The sequence below is a fragment of the Buceros rhinoceros genome, unplaced genomic scaffold (assembly GCF_000710305.1).
Source record: "Buceros rhinoceros silvestris isolate BGI_N320 unplaced genomic scaffold, ASM71030v1 scaffold1074, whole genome shotgun sequence".
NCBI lineage: Eukaryota > Metazoa > Chordata > Aves > Bucerotiformes > Bucerotidae > Buceros > Buceros rhinoceros.
This window is the reverse complement of record NW_010409837.1, coordinates 29,261-43,890: the sequence shown is the minus strand read 5'-3', so window position 1 is coordinate 43,890 and position 14,630 is coordinate 29,261.

Here is a 14,630-nt window from a genome sequence, read left to right as displayed (position 1 = left end):
AAAATGGAAAAACGTTAAGACATGATTTTGCAATCTGTTTTACAAAATTTGTATTTAAAATATACTTCAGTAAAATGGAAAAACGTTAGCACAGGTATGCACATACAGTCCATTGAAAGTAGTAGGTGTCGAATATTTTATTCAGTTCCCTGTTTTGTCCAGGTATGAATAAGCATATGCATATGTAAAGTTAATGGATAGTCTGGAATTTCCAACATCATACTGCACATGTTTAAGCATAATTTAAGACTCAGCATGTCTCTTGCCTTCTGTCCCAAAGCTGTGGAGACATCTTTGTCCAAGGATGTGTACACATTTATGGAGGCTGTGAAGTCTTTCACCATTTCCTTGGCAACCTAACAACATTTACACCATCACAATTTTCTTATGCGATGAACATTTGCTGTTCTGCTGGCTAGAGCATCATTGATCTTCTACTTTTAGCTGTGTGACTGGGTTATCCCAGATAACACTCTTAAATTGTCATTTACTGGGCATATGCATGGACAAAGGACCTGTTTGGTCTCTAATTTGTTTGTTTCATGGCAATGCCAGAATTCCTTATGGTCCCATAAAAATGTTGCCGGGGTGCTTATAGGACACCTGACAAAATGCTAAAAACATATTAATCCTGCTGGTATTTCATATTTCCTACAAGAATTTTTCTCAAGTCCTTTTCCTCACTTGCTGAGGACTGCTTCAGTTCTTTGTTCATGTATCTTTTCAGAGTGAACTCTTTAAGTTCCAGAAGATGTTGTTGTTTGTACCTAAGTACATAATCAAGGATACGTTCAAATAGAGGAGGGTGTTCCTGTTTAGCTCACACAAGGAGAGATGTGTGGATTCAGAGAAGAACCTTTCAGGAGGCTTCTTCAAGCTTACTTGGGATCAGGCTGGATGACCAGCAGGAGTCACCTTCTTCCTCTGCGGGGGTGGTACTTCTGTTTCTAGTACCCGGTGAAAACTGGGGACATTAGACAGGCCTGGAAACGTAAATAAACAATAAAAAAAGAGGGAATATTATTCTTACAAAAAAGATTGGTTTCAAAATTGGAAAATTACTAGTCACTGGGGAAGGTACTTTTGAGTTTCCTAACAGCTAATCTTCCTCTTCTGGCCTGGGAAGGCTGATTAGTTTAAATGCTTAACGTGAGCCTGTGTTGTGTAGCTAAGTTCATGTCCAGAAGTTCATGGTTCTGCTGTGGGTATGGGTTTGTCCCTGTGTCAACATTATAGACCACACAGCATCAACATGTCCTGAACTTCTCTACCCCTTTTCTTCATTATCTCCTTATGCTCTGAAGGAAACGGCAGTGAATTGTAATTTCTGGAGTGAAAATATTTCATTATCTGTGACTCAAAGGTGAGGGCAACCTCAGCTGGAGGAGGAATGATAATGAGGATTGCAGAATGCCACATAAATGTTAATTTCTGCCTTTCTATTTATAAATGTTATTTAATATTTGTCAATGCCAAATGGATGAAAGTGGGTGGCCGCAGGAGGGCACCAGAACCTCAGCAATGGAGCCAAGCTGCTGCCTTCATCCTCACCGGCTGCAAAAGCTGCTGTGTCTGTCCCACATTTGAGAAACAAATCTGGCAATAACGTTAGGTAGTCAGAGGGGTAAACATGTCCCACAGTCATATTAGCAGATGAACTCAAATTTGACTCGCTTCTGCTCTTGCTTTCATGGGTCATTCTTTAATTATCTCTACTGTGTCCATCCAGATTAGACTGCAAGATCCTTGGGGTAGGGACTTGTCTAAACAATGTATTGCTATGCACACCTATGACACTGTGCAAATAATTAACTGCTGTAATTATGGCGCCTGTAAAGCACCCTCGACATTGCTGCTGGGCAGTTACTATCATTTGATGTTACTGTGTCAACCAGACTAAGACCTTGAATCTAAATTTGGAAGAGGCCAAGCCCCTGTTGACTCACATGTTTTATTGCTTTTAGTCTTTGTAGAAAGAAACCAAAATTTTGACCATTAAACTTTTCTTGAAATGCTTCCTGAGTGAGGATGACCAAACAGCCTGGGGAACCAGTGCTTCCCAATGGTGACCATCGAGGAGAGCCAAGTTCTAGCCCTTGCTCCTTTAAATATTAAAAGCACTTCTATTCAAGACAGAATGAAATGCATTAGCAAGGGATGTTGTGAGACCTTGGCAAGTTCTCAATCTATTTAACAATATTCCAGGGTGTTCATCAGTAGATGAGGTTTCTAGGGTTCATGGCCTCCCAGGGATGCTGACTTCCCTCCATGTACTGTCATGATACTCAGTGTGTTGAATCGGACATTTTGGCTCTTGGGAACAGTCAGTCAGAGGCTGTGGGAAATCCTTGTCTCACCTGGCTCTAGAAATGCTGCCCGGGATGTTCTTCAAGCCTTTTCTTCTTTCTCAAAGCGGTGGAGTCCCTTGACTATACACAGCTATATGCTTGCTGCCAGACAGAGCTAACACGAGGGACGAATGCTTTTCTTTTACAGACAAGGGCAGGTGAAGATCATGAAGGAAAGAGGGTAGAGCAATCAAAAAGCACTACCAAAGCTCTGCTCCTACTCCCTGGGCTCTTGGGGGATGCTTGGAAGCTTCTTGTGTACGTGTCCTTCCCACTACTTCCAGCAGACCTGCGAGGGAGCCAGCTCTTGTGTTTTTGCAGGGCGGGAGTTCAGAGCTCTTGCAGGGGGGTAATGGGGAACTGCTGGTTAAAGGGGGCTGCCAACAGAGAAAATGCGCAAAAGTAACTTTATACCTAGAATGTGCAGAGATCAAGCAGGATTAATATTGCAGAAAACCAACACAGGTGTGTATGTGCTTGCGTGTGTGAAGCTTCATCCTGTGGTTCCAGGGAAAGGGTGGTGGTAGCTGCAGAAAGCAGGCTGGTGCCAGCAGGAGCTGGCCTGGCTATGTCAGGGCTGCACCCTGAAACCAACACCTAGAGCAGTGGTCAAACTCCTCAGCTGGAAGGTGTAATTTGGGGCTGCTGGTCGCTGTTGCCTGGGTTGTTTTCTGTCTGTATCTCCAGTGGCTAGTGCAATACCTGAACACACCCCCAAAAGGACTAAACAACCCAGACCACCCTCTTCCCAGCTGTGAGAACCTCGATTGCTTAGCTACAGGATTGGGCTCCTTTCACTTCTTTCCCTCATGAGTTTTACCACCTTGGATATCCACTGAGGTACTTTCAAGAGGGGCAATGGACTATGATCTCATCTGCTTGGTGCTGAGGTGCAGCTTGGGAGGGGGGATGCTGTGGATTCACACCCCGGGGCTGAAGAGGCCCTAGGCACACGTGTTAGTGCCCTTTCACCGCCTGAAGCTTGGCATGGGCATTCTTTTCCAACAGGTACAGTCAGAGGGCTCTATTCTGGCACCAAGGAGACTCTGCTCTCCCCTTCAGATATGAACTTGGATGCTGTATCTCACTGGTTGCCCTGCAACTAGACAATGACGCGCTGGCGATTTCAGGCTGAAGAGGTCATGCATGTGTATAACAAGCACTCGATGCAAAAAGGCCAGTGAGCCTGTTGTTCAGGCTCATTCATACAAATAGGCTTTGTCACATGGATGTGCTTTAGCTTTCAGCTCTCCTGGGAAGCAGGTTGGTTTTACCCCAATTTTAAAAACTAGGGCTATTTGACTTTGTCCTAAGGGCTACAGCAGATCGTAGCTGTGCAGAGCTGTGTGCTGTCTTGTGTTGGCATCCGCCTTCCGTCAGGGCCAGAGGCCAAGCTCTGCACCTCTCCCAAGCACTTCTGCAGCTCTGCTGAACTCAACAGGATCAAACTCTTAGAGTGCAAAATGGTCCTAAATATGCAAAAGATTTAAATGGGTGATTTGAGACAGCAGGACAAGAGAGGGATTTCTGAAAAGTAACAAAAGGTTGTGAAATTGCTAAGGGATTAAGTTGTTTGCATCATTGTTCCAGCTCTATTTAAAAAGGTATAAATACACTTCAATTCTTAGCAGATTTCAAGCTGCCAGTTTTTGAGCTTTCACAGCCTTTGATGTGAATCCAGCTTTCTATGATGCAAGTGGATTACTTTTTCCTTAATTCTGAAGAGGCCACTTCCCTCCCAGCCCCCTCCAGAAAAACATTGCGGCAGTCGGGCTCTAAGCAAACACGGAGTTTGGCTCATTGTGGATATTAACCTGCTCTCCGTAGCAGTCTATTTTTGGTATCCTGCTTTCAAGATTGAGTGTAAGATGAAGACACCAGTGGTAAACTGCTATTTCAAATAATGATCCTAAAACACACAATGGGCTATGCGCTCCAGTTCCAAACTGCGTACATAAAGAACAGTTAATCCTTCCTTTAAATGCAGCCAAGTTTGGGGTGGAATATGGCAGCTTTTTAGCATGCAGAGCAGCAAAACGCAGTTTAGGCAGCAGCATGAGGAATAACTTATCCAGCTGAAAGCAAAAGGGAAATGTAGACAGGAAGCATGCAATTATGTACCTGGATTTAATCCAAGATACCTGAGCTGACATTTCTGCTCTAGCTGAAACAGCCCCAGAACCCTCAAATCAGGGTAAACTGTCGCAACTCTCCACCTTGTACAGTGGCAGGGACCTCCACTGGTAGCAGGCTCCTTCCCGCTGATGTGGATAAGCGGGATCACTGCAGGTTCAGAGGATAGCATCTCCCTATTGGATTATCAGTGTTACAGCCCGTACGCTTCCAGCCTAGTAATGCCACTGGCAAGAATAATACACCACCTGAGAATCGCTGGAAAAAATCGCTGCAGCTCAGACAAGCGTGGCTGAACATATTGAGGTGTATTATTTGGGACCAAAAATAATACAGCTTTTAACAGAGTTGCGAGCACAAACTTTGTTCATTTGGAACAGGTTGTGTTATGTTACAGGGCGTTCGGCACCTTTTGAAGTACAGTGGCAACGAATGCCCTGAAGGGTTTGGTGGAGCATCCAGGAGCAGGGAGGTGTGGGAAGCTTCCCGTGGGCACTAGGGAAGAAAGACTGTTCCGTGATGGGTCTGTGGGGGGGATGGACCTTCCTTTTCAATGACTGGCATGCGCTGCAGTGAATCGTACCATGAGGAGGAACTTGGCTACTCTCTGACCTAATGAGTGGCTTAATTTTGCAATGGAGCATACTCCTGCAGATTAAGCTCTTAGAGGAGACCACCTCCTTTGCCTTGGATAGCCCTAAGTGTGTTCTATCACGGCAGAGACGTGAGGAATTTGGGCAAGTTCCTGCTCATGGTACAATTGGCTGCAGCGTGTGCCAGTCGTTGAAAAGGAAGGTCCATCCCCCCCACAGTTCTCTGGTATGAGCTCGCTTGCAGGTGTGCTGAGGGTCACCTGGTGCTGCTCTGGCAGTTTTGATGTTGAGTCTTCTGTGCTGTAAGCAGCACCTTCAGGCTTTCTGTGTTAATAGCAAATGTTGTGCTCATGAGCAAAACAATGTTTTGTGAATTTCGATGTTTAGCTCTTATAAACGCATTATCAAAGGTTTTAATGAACAATCATAACTAGTCTTGTTTCTCAAGACTCACTAGTGATTCTTCTTTGATTGCTTTAATCTTCCTTAAGAGAATCCAGTACACAGGCTGTGAGCCTGATGCTGCTGTGATAAATATGCCTGATTTTGGAGGTGGCGAGAAATTTGTTGCTCTGTGCAAGGAAAATATTTTCTCTGCATGAGCATTTAATAAAAGAACTTGACTGTTGAACAGATACAATTAACTTGCACTAGTGCAGACCTAAATTTTACAAACAATTGAAATCTCAAACTTTGTGCTAAAGATGATCAGCAGTTGCCTTCAGGATGTTTTTCCTTGGGGGGAAAAAGGTTGTTTAATCTAATATCCAGTATGCACTAGATGTCACTACTTCATAATGCCTGTGCCTGTCATTTGTCCTGCAACTGAGTTTATCACTCTGAGGGAAAGTTGGTGCTCTGATAGTTGTTATATTTGAAATACTGTTAAATAAATAACATCTTGCACAGGATCCGATTATTGTCATTTAATATTCAAATTGGCTTAAAGCAAAATACTGAAACAACACTTGGTTAGGTATTTTGGCCTGGAATCTGGAAACAAAGTCCACAGCTGAAGTTTTAAATCACACCAACTAAACCAAAATCAACTACCGTTTTTTGGGAGGTTTTTGCAGACTTTGAACCCTTGTGGCTCTCCTTAGCCCCTGGTTTGAGCGGTCCTGGAAGCCATGCAATAGGACAATACCAGAGACAAGGTAACCCTATAAACATGCATGTATACATACCCTCAGACACTCACTGTCATCACTAGGCTCTGCATTTGACCTAAAATGCACAGCATAAACACACCCTGCTTGACTTTGTATCTACTCCGGTCTCATCTGTAAAATGAGGATTTATCTTTACTTTTCCCTCTTACTGGATAAGGCTGTAAATCGTAGCTATGCTCAAGTTTCCCTCTTTTCAGCTGGGGCCTCACGACTGCTATTTCTGTGAATAACGATAGGTCTTCATAATGTATTACGGTCCCAAAATAGCAATGAGCCATAGGAAATTGTCCCAGGATAATACCAGCGTGGGTTTTTACAGTCCAAGTAGATATTAATTTGAATAAAATTCCCCTGGTTTAGCACACACTAGTTTGTCTAAACTTAGGTGTTACACCCTATACACCTGAACAAAAAATTACTTTGAGTTGCTCATTACCCTATTGCATACACCCTTAATCTCACTTTTTGGAGCCGTGAGAGGATGAGTGAGACCTTGCTATTTGTATTTTTTTCTTGTGACAAAAGTTTTTGGTGGCTCTAAAACCAGAGGATTACTATTAATTTGCAGTCCTAGGATTTGCAACTGGCAGTCAATCAGGGTGATTGACTCAGTGAAGAAGTGAGCCACCAAAATGCTTTGGCAAGCCAGTTTGCAAGTGTTTCTGAGGGTGCCAAGATCTGTCTTCCCTCTCACAAAACCATTCCAATGTGTTTTGTTCACTAGGTGGCACAAACACATAAGAGATTGATTTTCTGGAAAAGCTTTCTCTGCGATGTAACGGTTGATGTTGTAAGTGCGTCTGGGGCAGTTTTGAATGCGGTTTGAGAATGATTTGGACTCCAAAGTTCGTTTTTGAAGAAAAACCCATGCTGATATGTTCACTGGGGAGAAGCCAGTGCACCAAGCCGTAGTCATCTGAGCAATGCTTCTTCCAGTGTTTTGCTAGAACCAGCTGGGTTTGTCCTTTTGTGTTCATCACCACCCTTCTTCCCTTCTTGGTCTTCTCAGAGGTCATAGAAACAGGGGAAGACAATTTTTCGCTAGAAGAACACTAGCATAAAGATGATAATGCACATTCTTCTTAATTGGAGAGGCAAAATGCTTGGCAGAAAAACTACATTTTCTCAGCTTTTATATTCTCATCCACTTTAAAAAACATTGCATGCAGGTAATTAGTTCTTGGGTCTTTATCTCCCACCATGCCACATTCAGTAGTAGAATCAATTGACAAAATAGCAAAGATTTATCAGGAAGATGCATTTCTCAACCCTTCTTTTCTTGTGTATTTTTGCCAAGAGACCTTTAAAATGGAAAACAACCAGCTGAAAAGGCAAGATAAACTTAGTTTACCTCTTTCAGTGAGGAAGCTGGATGTGTCATGAAACCAAATTTGTTTGTAGAACTTTTGAATTTTTTTACTCATTTTTCAATACTGAAAAAATTCCATCAATTCCAATCACAGAGGAAAAAAGTGAATAAATCCCCTAATTGGGTGGCAGGAACAGTGTAAGCTGGACAGTATTAAAAGAAATTAATTGATTAGAGGCTCCTTTTCTGGCTTGGCAATGCAGGTTGGCTTTGTACATGTGCTTTTTGAAAGTGCTAGTATAAATCCCCAAAGAACTTTGTGAAAGTCTGCAGTAAATTAGATCCTTGGAGAACGGACTAGAGGACAATTTTACCAAAATAGTATTTTTCAAATGACTATTTTTAAGCATTTACATACATGTACCTGTATTTAATTTTCTGGCTTGATAAATTCTCTTCCTACTTCCACCAATTAACTCTGAAGATAATAGAAGTGATGTGACTTCAAAGTTGGGGTGAGTGCAAGACCTGCTGACTCATGAAGTTTGTGCTATGAATAAGGAGGGAGCAGGCAGAGGCAGAAAGCCACCACAACCATTAAAATGCAAGTGGAATACTAAAGGTAGGGAGGGCTCAGGCTTTGAAAGTGAGTAACTTAAACATTTTCTCTCCAAACATCTGTAAATTGTTAGTCCATTTTATTTTTAATTAAAATCTTTTTTAGCAGACCGACAGCTTATTTTAGTTTTCAGCCTTCTGAATTAGATGCTGTGCCATTTCTTTCTCTGGACAACACCCTCTTACTAGTCTTTAATCCTGTCTGATCAAGTCCTTGAGGCTGTCTGCTACCCATCTGGAGATTTTGGTATGGTTTTCAGTCCTACTGGAAACATCATTAGCTTGATTCCCAGGCCAATGGGATGAATGTTGGTTCAAAGTGATGTTCCCAAGCACTATAAGGAGTGTGGGATGTCTCTCTGCATGGAAGCAGTCTACATAAAAAGTCAGCACTTAAAGCACTGAGGACTCCCAGGTAGCTCTGATGTATGCCTTGCTGTGACCTTTCTACAAATATACCTAACCCTTAAACCTGGTAAAAAAATTAAATCCAAATCTAAACTTATTTCTACCTCAACTCATGAGGTAAAAGAATAGCTAAGCCTGACCACGCTACAACTGAACCTCACATGGGTTGTGGCAATGACACCACAGGGCATGTCACTTTTTTTGAACCTCTTAGTATCACGAAGGTCTTTATGGCCAAGACAATTTTTCTGTGGCCAGCAGGTAGTGAACATATCTTCAGGGAGATGACTTGATCTCTGAGTGTTGTTAGGCTTAGATACTGTGGTTCTAAACATATATTAATGTTTCTAAACTCGGGCCTCCATTCTGCAGAGTTCCCTATATGCTTGAACTTGTAGCCATGTGGGCACCATGGTTACACAGATTTAATCTGGATTAGTATGATGAGGATCTGGGAAAATATTTGGTTAATGTGCAAAAGAGCAAAAATCTTCCTCCATCTCTGCACTTCTTTGAATGTCTGACAAAATAAATACTGCCGTATTCCTGAGTCATCCTACAAGGCAAGGGGTATCCCAGGGCTTTGCCAGAGCTTCTCCTGTTCTCCCTGGTTGTGATAGGTCCTAGCTGTAGAACTCACAAACTACTTCCACCAAATACAAATATAACAAGTGTAGGATATACCCAATGGAAATCCACACACAAAAAAATCCAGTTACAGAAACATGCAAACAGACTGAACAAGTGTCTGCCTGTTTAAATTCTTACTATTCTGCCATCTGTACAGTGTTTTGGGGGTCCTCAGCATTGAGAGATTCTGACAAATTACTTTTCATGGAAAGTATTTAATGACTAGGCATAAAAAAATATATCAGAAGCACTTGTCCAGCCTGGGAAAGTTTGTCTAGATAACTTTAGTCACCTCTTTTATACAGCATTTGAACTGAATATTTTGCGTGATCGGGTTTTGCCATGTTATTTCTATTTTTTTTATCCCCCTCCCCCCATCAGGATATTTCACGTGTGAAAAACACCTCATCAAATCCTAGAAGTTTTGCAGGGAGTGTGTGACTTTCCCACATCCTAAGTGGCTGGCTCTTGCTTCGATCAGCCTCCCACCAGCCATTCCAGCAGCAAAGGTCTTGCTGGCCTCTGAAGCAGTGACTTGGTTGTATAACTTAACTAAGGGAAACCCACAGCAGTTCTCGCAATTTGTTCTTCCAGCTTAACTAATGGCTTGTGAAGTTGGAAATCTGTGCCCTGAGTGATGGATTGTGTTTGGAAATTGATCCCAGTGGATAATTCAGTTTAAAGAGTTCCTAGAAATCAGGCAAATCCAGGGAAACCTATTTAAAGCAAGGCTCATGTCAGTGTAAAGGGCCAGCACAGAGGTGTGAGAGGATCCTTAAATGATTCAAAGACTCATGTATATTAAATAATGTGCTCAGTCATGCTGAATGATTTTTCTTTTTCCAAAGCCTCCTTCCTTTTTTTTGATTCATACATCATTCTTTGAGCTGCCTTTGCATGCTGTCTTTCCCATGGCACTTGGCCAAGAAAGAGGACATAAGGCTACCCAAGAGGAAAAGGTCAGTCATTCTCAGCCCACAAAAGAGGATTTACCATGCAGGTGTCAGACCATGAGGCCAGAGCATCCAATGTTAAAGCAGTCTGAAATAGATCATCACAAACACCTCACAGCTCTTCTCTAGCAAGTGGATGTAGGATGTGGGAGGGAACTGAACTACCTGTTCCTTCAGGTCTGAGAGAAAGTGTGGTTGTACAAAAACCTTCTGATAAACTGTCTTGGAGTTCCAGCAAAAACAGTACACAAAGACAACCGATTGCAGGGTTAGGAATTTTGGATCAGCGAAGGGAGGGGATGCATGGGGATGGTGGAGAGTAGGGAGAGCAAGGAATGCAGCTGAAAGGTTTTAGAAGAGCTGGTCTTAGTCTCATCTGTACTGCTAATTGTTTAACTGCTTTTCTGGTCAAAGACTTTTTCCACGTATGTGTTCACAATATCATCACCAATCACTAAACCAGAAGTGTCTGGGAACGTACATACGAAGCAGTGCTTGCAGCCAGCAAATCTCAAAAGGTGTTGGCGCCCCAAGCTAGTGCGTAGTATACAGGGTTCTAATACAAGCTGGGTAATTCAAATTGAAGATGCAAACAATGAATAATTAACTCTGGGGAGGTTCACATCTGTATCTGAAATGTTCCAGCTGCCTTCTCCATGTGTACAAAAGGCTGAACCGTAACGCTAGATTCAAGCAGACATAATCTAGGAAAATTCAAGGCAACGTGTAATCTTCCTTACCGGCAGACAACTCCTTGGAGGACAGAGGAGAACACAGATGTGGACTTGAAGGCATTATGGACATTTGTGATTTTAATATGGAGATTGTGTGTACAATTCTATTTAAAGAAAATAATTAGAGCTGAGAAAAATGTTAAACTTAAGTCAGGCTTGAAATCCATTTAGGTAGGTGCTATAATATAGATTTCCCTGTTCAGGGCAGTTGGCCCTAAACTTTTAAAAATATATTTATTTATATTTACAGTATAAATATACTGTTGGCTGGAGCCAGGCCTTGCATGACTTCATCCGGGACGTCATTTCCTGGGCTCACTAGACATCATTTCAGTCTTGTAACACCTAATAGTTGGATTTAGGCAGGAAATACAAAGCTGAGGCTAGCTTGGACTTTGATGTCATTTTGTTAAAGTATCTGTTACCGGCCTGAGGAGAAGCGTTTGGGTTAATCCAGAGATGGGCTCAAGATGCTGCCCGTCTTGAATCTGGACACACATTTAAAAGCTCCGTTGTGGAGTGGGTGGAGGGCTACTTGGACCATTATAAATATTTCAAGATGATGGATAAACAAAGGTTAGATATTTTGATTTCATTCCATTTCTGTTATCAGCTGCCAATTCTTTACAGTCCCAACCCAAACTCTTAAGGCTAAAGCCAGATGCAGAACTGCTGAAAACATCCTCCTGACACTCTCAGCTGTTACAATTATCAGACTGAATCAGTTTGCGTGGCTGAGCCGTGCGTCCCTCCAGCTACAGCTGAAAGGGTTCGTGAGACACCGCTCATCCAGGTAGTGTCTTTAATGTCTCTGGAAGTGAACAACAGATCTGATTGCCTCTTCCAGCTACAGGGGAACACTGGAGAGGGAAAGCCACCTGCGAACCACGTTGTGCTGTTGTAGTGGGCTGAGCTGTGCTTCTTGCACATAACCAGTGCTGCTTTGGGATGACCAGCCTTGGCTGTCTTCTCACTGAAGATGCTGCATAACATTTCTTCCTAGTATCATTGCTGCCTATGCCATAGTGAAATGGCAGGCAGTGTTTCTTGCTAATAAACCATTGAGGTGCACTCCTGGAGAAAAGCCACATGCAAAAAGCTGGTGAAAAAGGAAAAAAGAGAGGAAGAAGTGGGGACTATGAGAAGTTTTCATGAGTGTTCTGGGTTTCTGGACTGTATCTTCAAGCATGTCTCTGAGTGGATTTGCAGGCGGGGAGGAGCCTGTGCTCTGAAGCAGCCAGATGTGAGCCAGCTGTAAACCCGGAGTGCTGTGGCTGTGTTGGGCAGTGTTGAATGCAGGGTAGTCTAAACCTGTATCTCAGCAGGGCCAGTGTTCACTGCTGGGCTAACCATAGTGGTGTGATTTCACATTTGGAACTACAGGCTTGGAGAGCACCGGCAGAGTTGTCTTATTCCAGCCCACAAACTGCGGTGCAGATACGCCCTGGTGCTGGTTAGAAATGCTGGCAATCTTTCTAGTGCTGGCCATGCTGAATTTACTGCCCAGAGACATCCGTTAATGCAGATGGACAAGCTGCGCTCACATCTGTGGGGATCCAGGGCCCACATGAAGACCATCCGTTAGTTGAAAGTGTTACATTTGAAATATTGTTTTGCAGAAAAAAACATTCCTTGTATATGATGCCAGATATTATTTGTGTAGCTGAATTGCTAGAAAAGGAAAATACAGTACAATTCTAGAAAATATCTGAATAAGTAAATATCGCAATAGCAGTTGAAATTGCTGTATACGCACTCCCTTGTACCTACCCATTCTCTGCTGAGACACACACCCTTCCACTCCCTTTGGGTCTCAATCACTGGCTTCAGTCTGGAAGAGGAGGTCGTGTGTCACCAGTGTCCTGAGCCCTACCTATGGAGGGCTCTGATGATCACGTGAGGACTTCTTGCTCTTACTCTAGCCTACGTTTGGGAATATTTTTAGATTTTTTTTGTAACATGCTTTAACATTTGATATTTTTTATTAGCCTGCACCCCCACATTAAACCTAGATTTGTTGTTTGGAGTGTCTCGCATCTATTAGATACTTGGGTTTTTTCCACTTTATTCCCCCTAATACCAGTTTTACACATCTCTGGAGTCTGCAGTTCTTTGGTGAGGTGTTTAAATGCCCAGGGCCTCTAGGGCTTTCTTGTCCACAAAGCTGGAAGAAAGGTCCAGGTGGGCTGAGACAAGTTCAGACAAGGCTTGCGGAGTTAGTGTGAAGCCTGGGCTCTGTTACCAGCCACAGCAATACTGTATTTACGGAGTTTCGCTGGAGAGGAGTATGACGTGACTGGTGGTACTGTTACCTGCATCTTCTATAATCTCTGTCCATCTTTGAAGCAGGAGTTGCATCTGCTGGATAGCTGACTCTTTCTTCTGGAGGATCCCTGCGTTTCCTGGAGTGTCCTGCAGCCTTCCGTAATCTCACGGGTTATAACAAGCAGGAGGTGGTGCTGCTCACTGTCGTGGCTCAGGAATATGAGAATTCAGGTTTTCTTGCTCCAAAACATTGACTTCATGTGAACAGTAATGAATCAACTGATATTTGCTGTTAGCAGCAAAAGACTTTTGACAATTCCTCATTGCATGAGTTAAGGGACATTTTTCAGACAAAGACACACATCGAACTGGCATAAAGCACTGGAGAATAATGTTAAAGTTGTGTTCAGAGCTATAAATGTGCAGGAATCAGGTTTTCCATCTCAAGGTACATTTTACTTCATTACGTAGGAAAATAGCAGGAATTGGAATGGCTTTTTTCTTTATTTTCCAGATGTTATGAGAGGACACTTAATTAGTTTGCACAATCCCTAGGAAATATCCTGCTTGCACAAGGAAAGGATAGTGTGTGCAGCCTCTGGATGCTCCGGTTGGGAGGGCAGCGCTATGTTCCTTTCTCTTTCTCAGGTGTGTTGCTATTTTTTGTATCTGGGAGTTCAATTTCTCCATTCAGTCACGCACTCAACCATTTTGCCTAATTATATCTCATGTTTTACTCATAGTATTATGCTCTTCTTCAGAGGAAATGAAAACCAGATTGTCTCCTTGGCAGCAAAGAACAACAAATGTGCTGCATCGAATCGCTGCTAGACGGGAAGGGACCGCAACCTGCCTCTGTGCCAATCAGTGCTAAAGACACTCGGACAGACTGGAGCTGCTTAGAGCTCCCTTGATGTCTAAAAGTGCTCTGAGGTATAAATTAACGTTACTTTTCTGAGATGCGAATGTGGATATCTGACCAGGCAGAGGGTATTGAAAAATTTCCAGTAGACTTTTAAGATGTATTTCAGTGAAGTTTTAATTAAAAAAAAAACCAACAGCACTTCAAGGCTGAAATACAACATTTCCTTATCTGGACACACGTTTGTACTTTAGGTTTTTTGGAGGCAAATTTTATGTATTTGACTTATGGCAATTAAAATAACAAAACTCTCCTTTTGAAAGCAAATATATGGAAATTAAAATGCATTAAGAAAGTGAAATCAAGTGAAACATTTGAGTGGACCTGAACTTTTTTTTGTTGGAAATTTTACCTCACCGAAACATGGTTTTTTTGTCTCTTTAGTGCTTGGTACAATTCCCCATGACCTACTCAGCTCAGACTCTAGAATTTGGCCAGTTTTGTGATTCTAGTGGTTCCTATGTCATTTATGTGTTACTCTCACATTTCATAAGGCATTTCAGGTTTCTTACCCATATTACCAAGAAACATTTTATTAAGAGCAA